Source organism: Dysidea avara, chromosome 3, assembly GCF_963678975.1.
Source record: "Dysidea avara chromosome 3, odDysAvar1.4, whole genome shotgun sequence".
Taxonomy (NCBI): Eukaryota; Metazoa; Porifera; class Demospongiae; order Dictyoceratida; family Dysideidae; genus Dysidea; species Dysidea avara.
The window spans coordinates 9,675,287-9,691,395 of NC_089274.1; the positions used below are offsets into that span (position 1 = coordinate 9,675,287).

General features: G+C 41.8%; 1 protein-coding gene across 1 annotated transcript in view; it reads right to left on the reverse strand.

Annotated features, from left to right (window-relative positions):
* Window positions 1–16,109, reverse strand: part of LOC136248307 (calcium-dependent protein kinase 4-like) — a 41,194-nt gene that overhangs the window by 11,228 nt on the left and 13,857 nt on the right. The gene's annotated exons all lie outside the window — the stretch shown is intronic.

Below are 16,109 nucleotides of genomic sequence, written 5' to 3' on the forward strand. Positions count from 1 at the left end.
CTTTTGTTTAGGACCAAGCATTTATTTTAAAATAGGGACCCAGCATTTAATCGAATTCAAATAACGGTAGAATACAATCATTATAACAGAATACCTTTTTATAGTCACTATTACAGTGTATCAATGTGACTGCATGAAGGATGAAAACAGCTGACAAAACAGTTGTATCATACAGTACGATAGTACTGTATAGTAGGGACCACAAAGGAGTAGGCGTGGCCCACAAAATAATATCACCCAAAGACCAGCCTCAATTTTCCAAACGATGATGAGGCAGTATTGGTTAGGTAAAACTAAGCCCAAACAAACTTTCAGATCGACCCGAAACACTTTCAATAAGTTGTTACAGAATTTTAAAAAAATTATTTAACAGAATTTTCTACTGACTGAATGAGTAAGTAAGTAACTGACTGATGCCTTCAGACAAGCGTAACTTGATAATGGCTAAGGCTACTGGCTTGATTTTTTCACTGTTCGACGTCGCTTTGGATTGAGAGGTGCCTTTTGGCATACAATGTATTGGTACGTACAATGTATTCTTTATGGACTTACCAGTTTCCTCCTTTGTGTTCCATTCATCTTTGTTGACAGCGAAAAGTGTCGATTTGGCAGTAGCACGTGATGGCTTCCCTTCGAAACAGAAATCGTCCGAATTTTTCATAGTGGCTACTCTGATTGCAGAGGTACTTTTCAAATAGTTCTTGATTTGTACTGCTGTGTAACGGGTTGAAAATAGCCGACAATGAAGCGTAATGGATACTTCACTTTTCAGACAATAATTGATATAACTGGTGCGCGTGGCGCTACTTCTTTCTTTGGTATGCATGGATTACAGAAGTGCTTTTCGAACAGTTTTTGATCCGAAATGCTGTGTAACGGGTTGGGAATAGCTGAGAACAAAGCGTAATGGATACTTCACTTTTCAACAATAATTAGGGTGCATGACGCCATTATGCATGGGTTCACTAAGTCATAATAATTATTTTACAAAAAAAAAGTTAACAAACAAGTACACAGAAAATTTTTGGAATTTTCAACTAGAGTAGGGACCATAGCATATCGATAAAAAGTACTGAAACAAGCTGGAGAAGTGCACGATATTAAATCACAGTAAAACAATAAGAAGTGTTATATCCCTACTGTGCTCAAGATACCATAATGGAAATGCACAGTAGGGATAAAACACTTCTTATTGTTTTACTGTGATTTAATATTGTGCACTACTCCAGCTTGTTTCAGTACTTTTTATCGATACGCTATGGTCCCTACTCTATAACTTCTTTTTGTATTTGTATATACTCCAAAGCCGGCCTATGGCTGGCTTTAGGGCTTTTTTAACGTATCATTTTTTCTTTACTACAGGAAGAAGAAAAATATAAAGCAGATTTTTAATACTTTTTCTGATTTTATCAGTAAATATACAAATTATATATATATATATATATTTTTATTACATGCCAATTATTAACTTGTTTGCAGCTGATCTCTCTACAGGGTGACTTGAAATGTAGCCAAACTCTCTACAGGATGATTTGCTTGTAGCTGAACTTTCTATAGGATTCTCTCTATAGGGTGACTTGTTTCTAGCTGAGCTCTCTACAGGGTTATCTATTTGTATTTGAACTCTCTACAGTGGTTTCTTTGTTGCTGAACTCTCTAAAAGGTGACTTCTTCTACCTTATCTCTCTACAGGGTGATCTGTTACAGGATGAGTTTTTGTAGCTCGACTCTCTACAGGGTGACTTGTTTCTATAGTCTTTTCGCGTTAACCTGAGCAAGAACAAGTGAGTTATGAGGCTTTAAAAATATCCCATACATTTAGTATGGACAATTCAGGCGTGCAAACATGTTTACAACATGAAAACATGCTTGTTCCAGTACAAAATCATTGGGAGTGAACATGTGTTCATCTCTTTGATATCACTATCTAATCCAAAACAGCCAAGCTGTAAAAAATAGTGCGGCCCTCTGAAAGGCTATGGTGAAAAAAGATATGAAATCCAAGGTGGCAGCCAAGAAATGGCTGTGATGGTAGGTTAATGGTAAAAATTTTAATAACGACAATTCAGGTGAATTTGGTGCCACTTGGTCTTGACACAAAATTCACCCGAATTGTCAATTCACCCGAATTGTCATTATTAAAATTTTTACCATTAACCTACCATCACAGCCATTTCTTGGCTGCCACCTTGGATTTCATATCTTTTTTCACCATAGCCTTTCTGAGGGCCGCACTATTTTTTACAGCTTGGCTGTTTTGGATTAGATTTCACTTCTTTTCGTATTTGTATACCCCAAAGCCGGCCTATGGCCAGCTTTAGGGCTTTCTTTTTTTCTTTACCACAGGAAGAAGAGAATAATGAAGCAAATTTTAATTACCTTAACTAATTCAGATTTTATCAGTAAATGTACAAATTATAAATATATATATATATATATATTATATAGTTATACAACGGCCACGAGTGCTCTGCCTGATATAAACGCACGAGCCTGAGGGCCGTTAGGCCCGAAGGCAAGTGCGTTTATACAGGCAGAGCACGAGTGAACGTTGTATAACTGTTATGTACCACTCACCTAATAGGTGGGGAGAGTCTCACAAGACAGCTGTAACACTTATAAAGGCCAGGTTTCTAACATCGATTGTGGGTAACCAAGCCGGACGTTTCGATGACGTTCACCCTGCAGTACTGCAGCCACCTGAGATATTGAAAGCTAGTACGCTATGGGTTATATCACTAACCTGCATTAGCTGTTCGACTCTCATTATGTAGTGCTCAACATGCCAGCGTGATCACTCAATCGCCATATAGACTAAGCGCCAGATTAATCGCCATAGTGATTCCCTCGAGCGAAAAAAAGTAGCTAAATAGACGTTTTAAGTAAACAAAACCCAACTACTAAACGATACTGGTCTAATTCTTACCATTCACACTGGCTAAACACAAATCTGGTGGCATGACAAAACTGGTTACCACAATCGAACGTAAAGGTTAGTATTATTTAGAATATATTTGTTTTATTGAGTCATTGTCGAAGTGGACTACAGTTTAATCTGGGCTAAGATGGCACCAGACTAGTAAGGTGTATAAGTACGTTTATATATATGTAGACTAGAGTTGTGGCCACCCGTGTTGGCTTTTTCGATCGCCATTGGCTGCTTGTAAACATTATCCGTATCGGTGACGTTATGGCCCACAATCGACCTTTACATGTCAGGCTATAAAAGAATTCGAGTGATCTGTGAAGTGTCTTTCCACCTATCAGGTGAGGTGTCGTAGTGGTCTTCGCCACCGGCACTTGTGCTATGCTGCACAGAACCGCAGCCAGTGCAATATCTGTATATTGCACTGCGGTCGGTGCATTATAACTTATAATGCACTCGTTGTGGTCTACAAAACCGCAACCAGTGCGTTATAAGTTATAATGCACTCGCTGCGGTCTGCAGCAGTGCAATATACAAATTATGGCACTGGCGGTGCCTTTGAACTGCCCACGCAGAGTGGTACATATATATATATATATAATACATACATTTATTACATGTCAATTACTCCCTACAGATAACTTGTTTGCAGCTGATCTCTCTACTGGGTGACTGGAAATGTAGCTGAACTCTCTACAGGGTGATTTACTTGTAGATGAACTCTCTACAGGATTCTCTCTATAGGATGACTTGTTTCTAGCTGAACTCTCTGCAGGGTTATCTGTTTGTAGTTGAACTCTCTACAGCCTAGGATGACTTGTTTCTAGCTGAACTCTCTACAGGGTGATTTGTTTGTAGCTGAACTCTCTACTATAATATTTCATAAGATTCTAATCATCGCACATACAGCAGACTACACGCATGCGTGCAACTACACACACACTACTACAATTACATAATCATATTTACAATAATTAATACACTAGTCCTTACAATCACTGATATACTACAGTCTTCCCCCAACTCAGCAATTACATCTCTTCTATGAGTCTATTGGGGGCCGTGGCCTGTCTGTAAGATCTTCGGACAGGCTGCTGAGCTTCAGCCTGTCCAGTAAGCTGCTGGCTCGCAGGCTGAACTGCAGGTTGCAACTGGTCTCTGATGGGGGTACTACTGATGCCTGTATCCTCTGTGTCTGCCTCCTGTTCTGTCACTATTGGCTCATTTACAATCTGGGGGGAGCTTGAGCTGTTCTCCAACCATACATCAGCGACAGGCAAAACACTGTCTTCTAACGAGTCTGTACTAGAGCTGTCTGATGCAATACACATGGGAATGTTAGTGGAGTCTGCTGGTTGTGATTGTGTCTCACTCGGGGTGCGTGATACTGTACTGTCACTCACCCGTTTAGTCAGATGGTCTACGTGCACCTTCCTCCAATTACTACCCTCAATTTCAACATCATAATTCAGAGTTCCTACTACAGATCTCACCACTCCCTTACTCCATTTGCATGTGGCATTAGGACGGTAATCACGTACCCAAACTAAGTCTCCTTCCTGGAACCGTCTGGCAGGTTTCCACTCTTCTGGAGGCTGTAGGGTTGCTTTAACCCTTTCACTCACATTTGGTAACACCATGGAAAGGTGTGTGCGTGGGGAACGACCAAACAACAACTCAGCTGGGGAGCACCCTGTACTTGTGTGGGGAACATTCCGATAAGTGCGTAGGAAATCAGCTAACTTAGTGGGCATGCTTTACTCCCTCCCTGCTTTCTCAACCACTGCTTCACATTTTTCACCATATTTTCGGCCAACCCATTTGTTGCTGGGTGATAGGGGGCTGATCTGTGATGCAGTATGCGATTGCTGTACAAGTAATCCTGGAGCACATCCGCTAAGAATTGTGGGCCATTGTCTGATACCAGTACCCGTGGAAACCCATGTGTTGCAAAGAGGTCATGTAGTACCTCTATTGTACGCAGGGCTGTGGTGTAGGGCATGTATCGGACTTCTGGCCATTTGCTATAGGCGTCTACTACAACTAAAAAGTGTTGTTTGTTGAACTCGCCAAAGTCAACATGTATTCTGTCCCAAGGTGCCGCAGGACACTGCCAGGGGTGACGGGGTGCTGCTGATGGCAGGGCTGCTATGCTTTTGCAAGCTTCACACTGTGCAGCCATCTTCTCTATCTCTTTATCCATCCCTGGCCACCAGATGTAACTTCAAGCCAATGCCTTCATTCGGCAGATCCCAATGTGACCAACATGGAGCTCTGACAGTAATCTCTGGCGGAGTACCTGTGGTATCACTACTCGCTGGCCCCATAAAATGCAGTTGTCATGGCAAGTTAGTTCCATTTGCCGTCGCATATAGGGGACAAGGCTATCATCACATGATTGTGGCCAGTGGCCATGACGTACCTTCTGGAGGACCACAGCAAGGGTCCTGTCCTTCCTAGTTGCTTTTGCAATATCAGAAGCAGTCGCTGGTAAAGCGGATGTATCCATCAACAACACACAGCCTGATTGTTCAGCATTGTCTCTGAAACGAGAGGAAAGAGGCAACCTGGACATACAATCAGCACATTGGTTTTGTGCTCCAGGTGTAAACTCTAACTTATACTGGTACGTGCTCAATATCAATGCCCACCTTTGCATCCTGGCAGCTGCCAGAGTAGGGATCCCTTGGTCATGCCCTAAAATTCTGCATAGGGGTCTGTGGTCTGTCACCAAGGTAAATTGACGGCCATACAAATACTGATGGAACTTCCGAACAGCAAATACTATGGCTAATGCTTCTCGTTCTATTTGGGCATAGTTGACTTCGGCTGGGGTCAAAGTACGTGATGCGTACGCCACTGGCTTCTCCTGTCCATCAATGATATGCATCAAGCATGCACCAACACCTCGTGGAGATGCATCACAGTACAGTTTGACGGGCTTGTCTGCGTCATAATGGGCCAGCACAGGGGCTGTGCTCACTAATTTCTTTGCCTCCTGGAACGCTTTGTCATGCTTCTTATGCCATATCCATTTGACATCCTTTTTTACCAACTGGTAGAGTGGTTGCATGATGTCTGGAAGGAACCGTAAAAATCTTACATTGTACGTCATCATACCTAAAAACGACTTCAACTCAGTTTTGTTCTGTGGGGTGGGTGCTTCTTTGACTGCCCTTATCCGTTCTTGGGTCGGTTGGATGCCCTCACATGTGATTTTGTGGCCTAAGTAGGTTACGGAGTCCTGGAAGAATTGACACTTAGACAACTTGATACGCAAACCAAATAGTTGCAGGCGGCGAAACACCATCTGTAGATTGTGCTCGTGCTCTACCCTTGTTTTCCCTGTAACGAGAATATCATCGATATAATATACAACACCCTTGCAACCTTGTAACACCACAGACATGGCTTTCTGCCATATGGCAGGGGCTGTGGCAATTCCAAAAGGCAATCTTCGATAACGAAACAGCCCTAAGGGGGTGTTGATAGTCAAGCAAGCTCGACTGTCAGGTGCAACTACCATTTGTTTATAAGCACGGGCTAAATCTAGTGTAGAAAATGACTCACCCTGTGCCAGCGTGGAGAAAACCTCATCTGTAGTTGGAAGTGGAAAAGTCTTGGTCTGCAAATAAGGGTTCACTGTCATTTTGAAATCAGCACATATTCTGATCCCTCCATCCTTCTTGCGTACAACCACAATGGGAGCTGCCCAATCACTATACTCCACCGGCTCCAGTTCTCCATCAGCCACTTGTTGCTGGATAGCTTTTTCTACTTGTTCTCGCAATGCAAAAGGTACTGGTCTACTCTTGCAGAATTTAGGGGTTGTACCTGGCTTCAGTTCCATCTCTGCCTCAATGCCTTTCAAAAGTCCCAGCTCCTCTTTGGTAACGTCCGGGTATTTGCTGAGCCATACTGCCTGTTGAACCGAGTGTACTCTTGGGTCACCCCTTTTACATGTGCGAATCAACTTGGTCCAGTCTAGGCGCAATTGGTACAACCAGTCTCGTCCTAAAAGCGGTAGTTGAGTATCAGCATTCTCTACAATGATGAAAGACCCATTGATTACTTGTTGGCCATGGGAAACAGTGACCATGATTTCGCCAACTGTGGGAAGTACTGTTCCATCATACTGACGGAGGGTGACAGAAGAGGGGTGTATCGTGCTGTTTGGTAACTTGGCATGGTACACTGCCATCGGGATTGTCGACAATTCAGCTCCAGTGTCCACCTCAAACTTCACACAGACACCATTGAGTTTTAATGACGTGGTTAGCTTCCTGTAGCAACTGTCTTGTCCGACTTTATGAAGCCCCGGGTCAGGCTCTAAGAAATCATCTTCGTCATCACTGCTGCCCTCGTCATCCGTGCCCGCCTGTAGTACATGGGTTCCTTTTGATTTGAATGCTTTGCGGGACTTTTGTGCTGGTTCGCTCATTGACTTGCAGGTCCTGGCAAGGTGACCAGTCTTGCCACATTTATTGCATTGCTTGTCCTTGTGAGGGCACGAGTCTGCAACATGTTTGGGATTTCCACATCTGTAGCAGCTGCGGCGAGGTCGAGACACTAAATGTGTAGCACCATCTCCATCTCTCATTCGAAATTGCTGCAATTTTATTGACGCAGCTTCCATGGCTCGACCTTTATCTAAAGCAGTAGCAACCGTGAGATCACGGATAGATAACAATTCACGCTGAATATGTGTGTCCCTCAGTCCACAAACAAACTGATCCCGCAGTGCAGTGTTTAAATAACCAGCAAAGTTGCACGTTTTCGTTAACTTACGAAGCTCACCCATGTAATCAATAATACTTTCTGACGGTTGTTGAAGTCTCTTAAAGAACTTGTATCACTCAGCGATTTCCACAGTTTCTGGACGAGTGCGCACCTTGAGGTGGTCTATAATCTGTTCCAAGTTCAACTCCGCCAAGGGTGTTGGGCTAACCCACGTTTTCAACTTTGTATACATCTTCTGACCGATATGAGTTAAGAAAAGTGCTTTCTGTTTTCCTTCGGCGATGTCATGTGCGGTACAATAAAAGTCGAATCTCTCTTTGTAGTCTTCAATTCACTCAATATGAGGATCAAACAGCTCTACCACTCGTGACTGTGCCATCCTAATGTTTTCAGGCACTCAAAACACTGAAAGAGTTCAGTCCTCGTCGCCACTATAATATTTCATAAGATTCTAATCATCGCACATACAGCAGACTACACGCATGCGTGCAACTACACACACACTACTACAATTACATAATCATATTTACAATAAATAATACACTAGTCCTTACAATCACTGATATACTACATCTACAAGGTAACTTCTTCTAGCTGATCTTTCTACAGGTGCCAATAATAAATACTTTAGGTTTAAGGAAGAAAATCCATCCCTCCTGGAGGAAGACTGAGTGTGGCCCCGACTAGACATTGGGTGACCTGCAGTTCGAATCCTGGGGCTGGAGGGATTTTTTTCCTTACTTTGGCCCCTTTTCTGTTACACTTTTTCAGTCAGTCAGTAAGTCAAGTCATTAGGTCTAAGTCCCTGAAATTAGGTTAGGTAATCGTAAGGCTGCAGCACATGTTGCTGTCAGACCTTCAGTGCTGGTCACTGTAAAGTGCTAATAATAATAATAATAATACAGGGCAATTTGTTTGTAGCTGAATGTGATTTGTTTGCAGCTGAACTCTATATAAGGTAGTTTCTTTGTAGCTGAACTCTCTACAATGTGACTTCTTCTAGCTGAACTCTCTACAGGGTGACTTGTTTCTAGCTGATCTTTGTACAGGGTGACTTGTTTCTAGCTGAACTCTCTACAGGTGATTTTTTTGCAGCTGAACTCTCTCCATGGTGGTTTCTTTGTAGCTGAACTCTCTACAAGGTGACTTCTTCTAGCTGATCTCTGAGATACAGGGTGATTTGTTTGTAGCTGAACTCTCAACAGGTAATTTGTTTGTAGCTGAACTCTCTACAAGGTGGTCCTTCTAGCTGATCTCTCTACAGGATGACTTGTTTCTAACTGAACTCTCTACAGGGTGATCTTTTCATAGCTGAACTTTCTACTGGGTGATTTGTTTGCAGCTGAACTCTCTACATGATAGTTTCTTTGTAGCTGAACTCTCTACAAGGTTACTTCTTCTAGCTGATCTCTCTAAAGGGCGATTTGTTTGTAGCTGAATTCTCTACAGGGTGATTCGTTTGCAGCTGAACTCTCTACTTGATGGTTTCTTTGTAGCTGAACTCTCTACAAGGTGACTTCTTTTAGCTGAACTCTCTACATGATGGTTTCTTTGTAGCTGAACTCTCTACAAGGTGATTTCTTCTAACTGAGGATGATTTGTTTGTAGCTGAACTCTCTACAGGATGACTTGTTTCTAGCTGAACTCTCTACAGGGTGATCTGTTCATAGCTGAACTCTGTACAAGATGATTTGTTTGCAGCTGAACTCCCTGCAAGGTGACTTCTTTGTAGCTGATCTCTCTACAGGATGACTTGTTTCTAGGTGAACTCTCTACAGGGTGACTTGCCTGTAGTTGAATTGTCTATCAGATTAACTGTTTGTAACTGAATTCCCTACAGAATAACTTTCAATGTAATATAATTCTATAATGGAGTAAGTTATAAATGTAGCTGAATGCTCTATTAGAGTGCCTGTTCTATTAGAGTATCTCGATCTCGCATTTGCTACACATAGTTGCCTTTCGAATCATAACTCAGTGGTTTGCAATCCGATTCTTCTGTACTACTGCAAGGACTTTCTATGATGATTATTCCAGCTACATACTAATTTTCAGCTCATTGCTCTAAGCGGTTTGCCTGGTAGACGTGAAAACTAATGGTTTTTTCTATTCATAAAAATCAATCGCATAATTTTGACACAGGTTGGGTTTTGTGTCATATCTCCATAGTCTTTACCTTGATTCCTTTCAAACCACAAAAAGGCACTCCTACGATGGTTACTCCATCTACATATCAATTTTCAACTGATTCTTCCAAGAGGTTTACCCTGTAGGCGTGACCTTATTTTACACAAATAATCGGTAATAACTCCGTGAATGTTCATCGGATTCCTACCAAAGTTGGTACTGAGATCCGTCTTAATGAGCCCTTTACGTGTGCCAAAATTCATCCCGATCCGAGCACGCATTCGTGTTTTATGTCGGATTTTGCGATGTGTACGAAATGAAGATGAAGAAGAAAAAAATGAAGAAATTTTGTTCGCTCGTATCTCAGAAATGGCTGAGGCGATTTCCTTCAAAAGTGGTATGTAGTCTCCCCTAACTGGCCGGCACCTTTGTAACAAATTTGGTTCCAATCAGATTAGGGATCACAGAGCTACATAGGTGTGAAAATTGCGTTTTCTTTCTTCCTGCTAATATACTCACGGTGTGGCGCGCCGGCTTCTTGGGCCGCACGACACACTACCGTGTGTCCTGATATTTGGCGGGGGCTCAGGTGAACGCATACCGACTATAGCTGATCTCTCCATAGAGTAACTTGTTTCAAGCTAAACTCTCTAAAGGGTGATTTGTTTATAGCTGAACTCCCTTGCTTGTAGCTGAGATCTCTACAGGGTGACTTGTTTGTAGTCTACAGGGTTACTTGTTTGTAGCTGATCTCTATTGGATAGTTTATTTGTAGCTGATCTCTCTACAGGGTGACTTGTAATGGTCTGAACATAGATAATTTATACCTTACCTGGAATTGGAAACAGGAGAAATTCAATACAAAAAGTGTGAAGTATGAGCCGTCAGCGTTGTGGTAATCAACACCTTTCCTTTGATCAGTACGGGTTCACTTCGCTGACGAAGAAATGGAAAGAAAGGATAAATAAGCTACTAGAACTCAACATGGAAAGGATTCCCCATCATGGTAAGAGTAATACTGGATTCCCCATCATGGTAAGAGTAATACTGTTCTTCATGTGTGTTCGTCGAAATATCGGAAGCAAATCTCGTCAGTAGTTTACATTTTGCACAAAAATGGCTGTTTGATCACACCCTTGAGGTTTGGGGTTCTGAGAGCATGATAGCAGTGTTCTTTTTCAGTGCAAATAGTACTGATTGAGAGCTAAGACATTAGCGGATCTACTGATGTAAGTAAAAACCCTTAGTTCCGCTGTTTTGTAAGTGAAATGACACTACAAACTTCGAAGCAAGCATTTTGTAGTACTAAAGTTTGGAGTTCACAGGCTTTTTTCTAGACGTTCTTAGCTTACTTTCTAAAGTATTTCTAGTAATTCATACATACGTATATAAGTAAACCAGGTGGCTTTTAGAAAGTATTTTCCTGGAATGATATAGTGAAATATTCAATTGCACATGCAATTATTTCATTTTAGCTATAGCTACAATTTTACAATGATTATTTGCACTCTTTATTTTGCAGGTAAATGACAGGAGAGGTCATAGAAAAATTAGCACTTTAAATGAGACCCTTCAGCACATCTCTCAGTGGGATGGATACTGGAAATTTCTAGGGTTTAGGCTGAAAGTGCTTTTTACTGCTGGCACTGCCTCTACCTATGTCTTCCTTCACTGACACACCTGAAGCACTGTAGACTGAAGCAGTGTGCTGTCATCCCTTTAAGTATTATGCAAATACTTTGTTTCCTACAGGGTGGATTGATATGATCCAAAATACACTGTGACAGAATTCTAATTGGGTTATATTTTTAAGATCATTGACCATTATGGAAGACTTTTCGTGGATTATAAGTTATAAAAGAGAAATTCTAAAGCACTTAATGTGATATGGTTAGAATTACAAGGCTAATTGTGTTTGGAAACTACTACTGTACCTTTATTTACAAGACTTACATCTTCATGTTGCACCAGTATTTATACGCGTTGCTGTAATCACAAAGCAATATAACATCATGAACAATGACATACTGATGTCACGTATGTATATATACTGCTATCGTACAAGTCTCTGTGATGTAAGCGTTTTGAGTGCTGCATGCTCATTTTAGTTGATTGTTTGTAGCTACTTCTCAACCCAATTATACATGATGATTACTTTTTACACGAACTCATTGCCTACTGCAACTCTCTTGACAATTTCAAAGCAAATTCATCAAAACTGGTACTGTTTTCAGCAGCAAAACACCAGTTAGGCTCTGTGCCATTGCTTTTGTTCCTATATATTGACTCTGTGGACTCAATTTTAAAAAGAATTATCTCTAATACAGTACTGCACAGTAAAAGATGAATACTGTGGAAAACAGTGAGCGTCACTGGCTGTACACTTTAGTGACCATCACTAAAAATTGCAGTGATGCCACGGCAGTATTCACTACTTATTTTTTACAGTGTGAGTGCTTCACAAGTGTCTCTTGCCTTGGCATCCGTAATGAAAAGATCTAGAACCAGAGACAGTATTTCAATTAATGTATCACCATCTACCACACACAACACTAAATGACAGCTTACAAACAAGTATTAAGGTTTAAACATTATCCCTACCATTATTAACAACAACAACGGACCGTCACCGTCATTCCCACACATTGTTTTCTTCATTCCAGCTTGAGTTTTCTTAGATAACACGGACTAATGTAACAGAGTTAACATTACACTAAAATTGTCTTCTGCAACACTGAGTGAGTCTGTTGATTGGTGTTAATTGCCTCTATTTCCAATCCTGAGTAAGGTATATATTATCTATGGTCTGAATAGCTAGAGTGATTTATTTGTAGTTGCATGGTGACTGTTCTATTAGAGTATCTTTGCAGCTGAATGTTTTATTCTGGTGACTGGTCCATTACAGCATCCCGATCTCACTTTTGCTACACATACACATAGTTCGCTTTTGAATCATAACTAACAGCCCATTTACACTAGCTATCTAGTTCGAACTATCTCGAATCAGAGCGATTTCCAAGTCAGTGTAAACGCGTACCGTATTGAACCAAACCATGTCAAACCGCTCTGAAATGGACCTGCTAGGGATGTGTGTCTGGTTCGATCTAGTTTACTCTACTCACCCAGTATAAACAGTTGCAAACCTGCAGTTAGATTTGGCTCTAATAAGTGGAATAAGGATACAGAGAACTACAGCTAAAATAGTGACTGTAATGACAAAATGAAGCAACAGCGAAGTATTTCGGGGATGATACAGAAGAACAGCCTCAAGAGCAACAAAACTGGGACTCTGAAACAAACAGGTACACATGCGAATGAATAGTTCATCAACTCCATAGAATTGAGAGGTTGTTGCCAACAACGAAAACTTTATCATGCCTACTAACCTTACGATAACAGAGTACAGAGATCCCTTAACTCCATCAACAATCTCTACTTCGATGAAAATTATGATTTTGGGTTTAAGTGTTTTTTTGGTGATTGGAGTGGGCTTGGCCTTCATAGTATAAACGGGGCTAAAAAATCGACCTGGATCAAACTGAAGCAATCTCGTCCAGAGCAACCTGTAGTGTAAACAGGCTATAAGACAAAGTGGTTTGTACTCCGATTCTTCTGTACTACTGCAAGGACTTTCTATGATGATTATTCCAGCTACATACCAATTTTCAGCTCATTGCTCTAAGTGGTTTGCCTGGTAGGCATGAAAACTAATAGACTATTAATTCATAAAATTTGATCATGTAATTGTGAAACAGGTTGGGTTTTGTGTCATATCTCCATCTTTTTTATCTCGATTCCTTTCAAACCACAAAAAGGCACTCCTACAATAGTTACTTCATCTACATAGTATTTTTCAACTCATTCCTCCAAGGGGTTTACCCTGTGGGCGTGACAGAAGTTCAACCTTATTTTACCCAAATAATCGGTCATAACTCCGTGAATATTCATTGGATTTCTACCAAACTTGGTACTGAAATCCGCTTTAAAGAGCCCTTTAAGTGTGCCAAATTTCAGCCCAATGGAGCACCCATTGGTGTTTTATGGCAGGTTTTGCAAAAAGCGTTGATTTTGTGGTAGCATGTAATGACTTCCCTTTGAAACAGAAATCATCCGTATTTTTCACAGTAGCTATTTTGATTACAGAGGTGCTTTTCAAACAATTCTTGATTCGTACTGCTGTGTAATGGGTTGAACATAGCCGACAACAAAGCATAATAGATACTTCACTTTTCAGACGATAATTGATATAACTGGGACGCACGGCACCATTTCTTTTGGTATGCGTGGATTGCAGAGGTGCTTTTCAAACAGTTCTTGATTCGTAATGCTATGTAACAGTTTGAACATACTGCTGATTGCACGAATCTTTAAAAATTGCGTGATGCATGTGCGAGTGCGTACACCAGATTTAAAAACATTTCGTTGCATGGAACAGGTTGCTGAAATCTGGTATCCAGATTCCCGACTTAAAGATTTGTGCTATGAGCAGTAGCTGACAACGAAGCGTAATGGATACTTCACTTTTCAGATGATAATCAATATAGCTGGGACATGCGGCGCCATTTCAAATGCGGTACACATGGGTTCACCAGTCATAATAATTATTTACAATAAAGGTAACAAACAAGTACACTGTGAAAGAGCAAGCAAGGCGTGTTGGAACAGGCCACTGGAAGCTGTTCAAGATCAATGAACATTGTTTACTGTTTGTATGATTTTTGTGGCACAATGTATGCAGTTCTAGAATATTCTGTATAATTTAGTATAAATAGGCTGCTAATGTTGTATTTGGTGCCTTCTATTTGCCAATCATTGAATGAATTGCTGTTAGTCAAATGCCTCCAGCTCGCGCATTTCTTGGTGTAGAGAAGAGACTATCACATTTGGTGACAGGAGTGGGATAATTCTTCGATTGCAGTTGGCAGGAGAGACCCACTTGGCTGGTGTATGCTACATTCAGGGAAGCATTACCAGCCAGAGATGAGTGAAGTTGCAGAATTGTTGAAGGCCTGGATGGACAGAGAGGAGAGATGCAAGAAAGAGCAGGCTGAGGAGAAAGCGGAAGGAAGAGAAGGACAAGGGAGAAAGACGCAAGAGGGAGCAGGCTGAGGAAAGAGCTGAAGAGAGAGAGATACCAACAACTCCTTCGAGGGCTAACAGAGAGAAGGCCACGTCGAGTAGAGGTGGGGCCAGAGTCACTGAAGTTGACAAAGCTTTCAGACAGTGATGCATGATATAGAAGCATTCCTGACGACCTTTGGAAGAGCAGTGGAGGCATACAGAGTGGAGAGAGACAAGAGAGTGGCTATTTTAGCACCTCAACTGACTGGGAAGGCGTGTCTGCTATGACTGATGTGGACGCTATAGACTATGACAGAGTGAAAGCAGCCATTTTACAATGATATGACATCAATGAAGAAACCTACCGGCGACGATTCTGTTCAGTGAAGCCACTAGAGAAGGAGACACCAGTGGAGTTGGCTATCCGTGTGAAGGACCTGGCAGAAAAATGGCTGAAGGACTGTCCAAATACGCAAAATGTTGTTGATGTGGTGGTGAAGGAGTTTGTGGAGGTGTTACTGGAGGAAGTGAAAGTTTGAGTGAAGGAAAGGAAACCTAGGACTACTCAGGAGGCTGGTAGACTGGCTGAGGACTACATACAAGCCAGGAAGACAGAGTGATGGACACCAGCTCCAAAGTCAGGTGCTAGGAGAGGAGTACCGGTGCAGAGAGGTTGGTATACATGTGGTCAGCTGGGACACCTGGCTAAAGACTGCAGTAGTGGGTAGTAAGAAGGTGAGTTCATCTACCTCCTCAAAAGGTGAGGATGTGGGTAAGGTGGAAAGGAAGCCGAAGAAGGGTGAGAAGCCTCTCATCTGTTACAATTGTGGTGGCCGTGGACATACCTCAAGGCAGTGTCTTAGTGAGGCTTTCTTTGTGGGACAAGGAAGTCGACTGATTACCATGGGACAACCATTTTGTTGTGAGGGGCTTGTTGAAGGTCAATTTGTTAATGACATTGTATTGGATACCGGTTGTTCTAGGACTTTGGTGAAGAGCGACCTTGTGAGGGAGGAGAGTCGTGAAGACTGTGACGGTGCGGTGTGCACATGGAGATACTGTGGAGTACCCTGTGGCTACTGTGGAGATTAGTGTGCAGAGGAAAGTAGTTACTGTGGAGGCAGCAGTGTCAGACAAGCTGCCACATTCAGTGCTGTTGGGCCGGAGTTAGTGGATTTTTTGAAGAAGGATGAAAAGGCTCTTATGGTGGTGACTCAGAGCCAGGCTTGCAGGCTGAGGCAGAGTCAACTTGAGC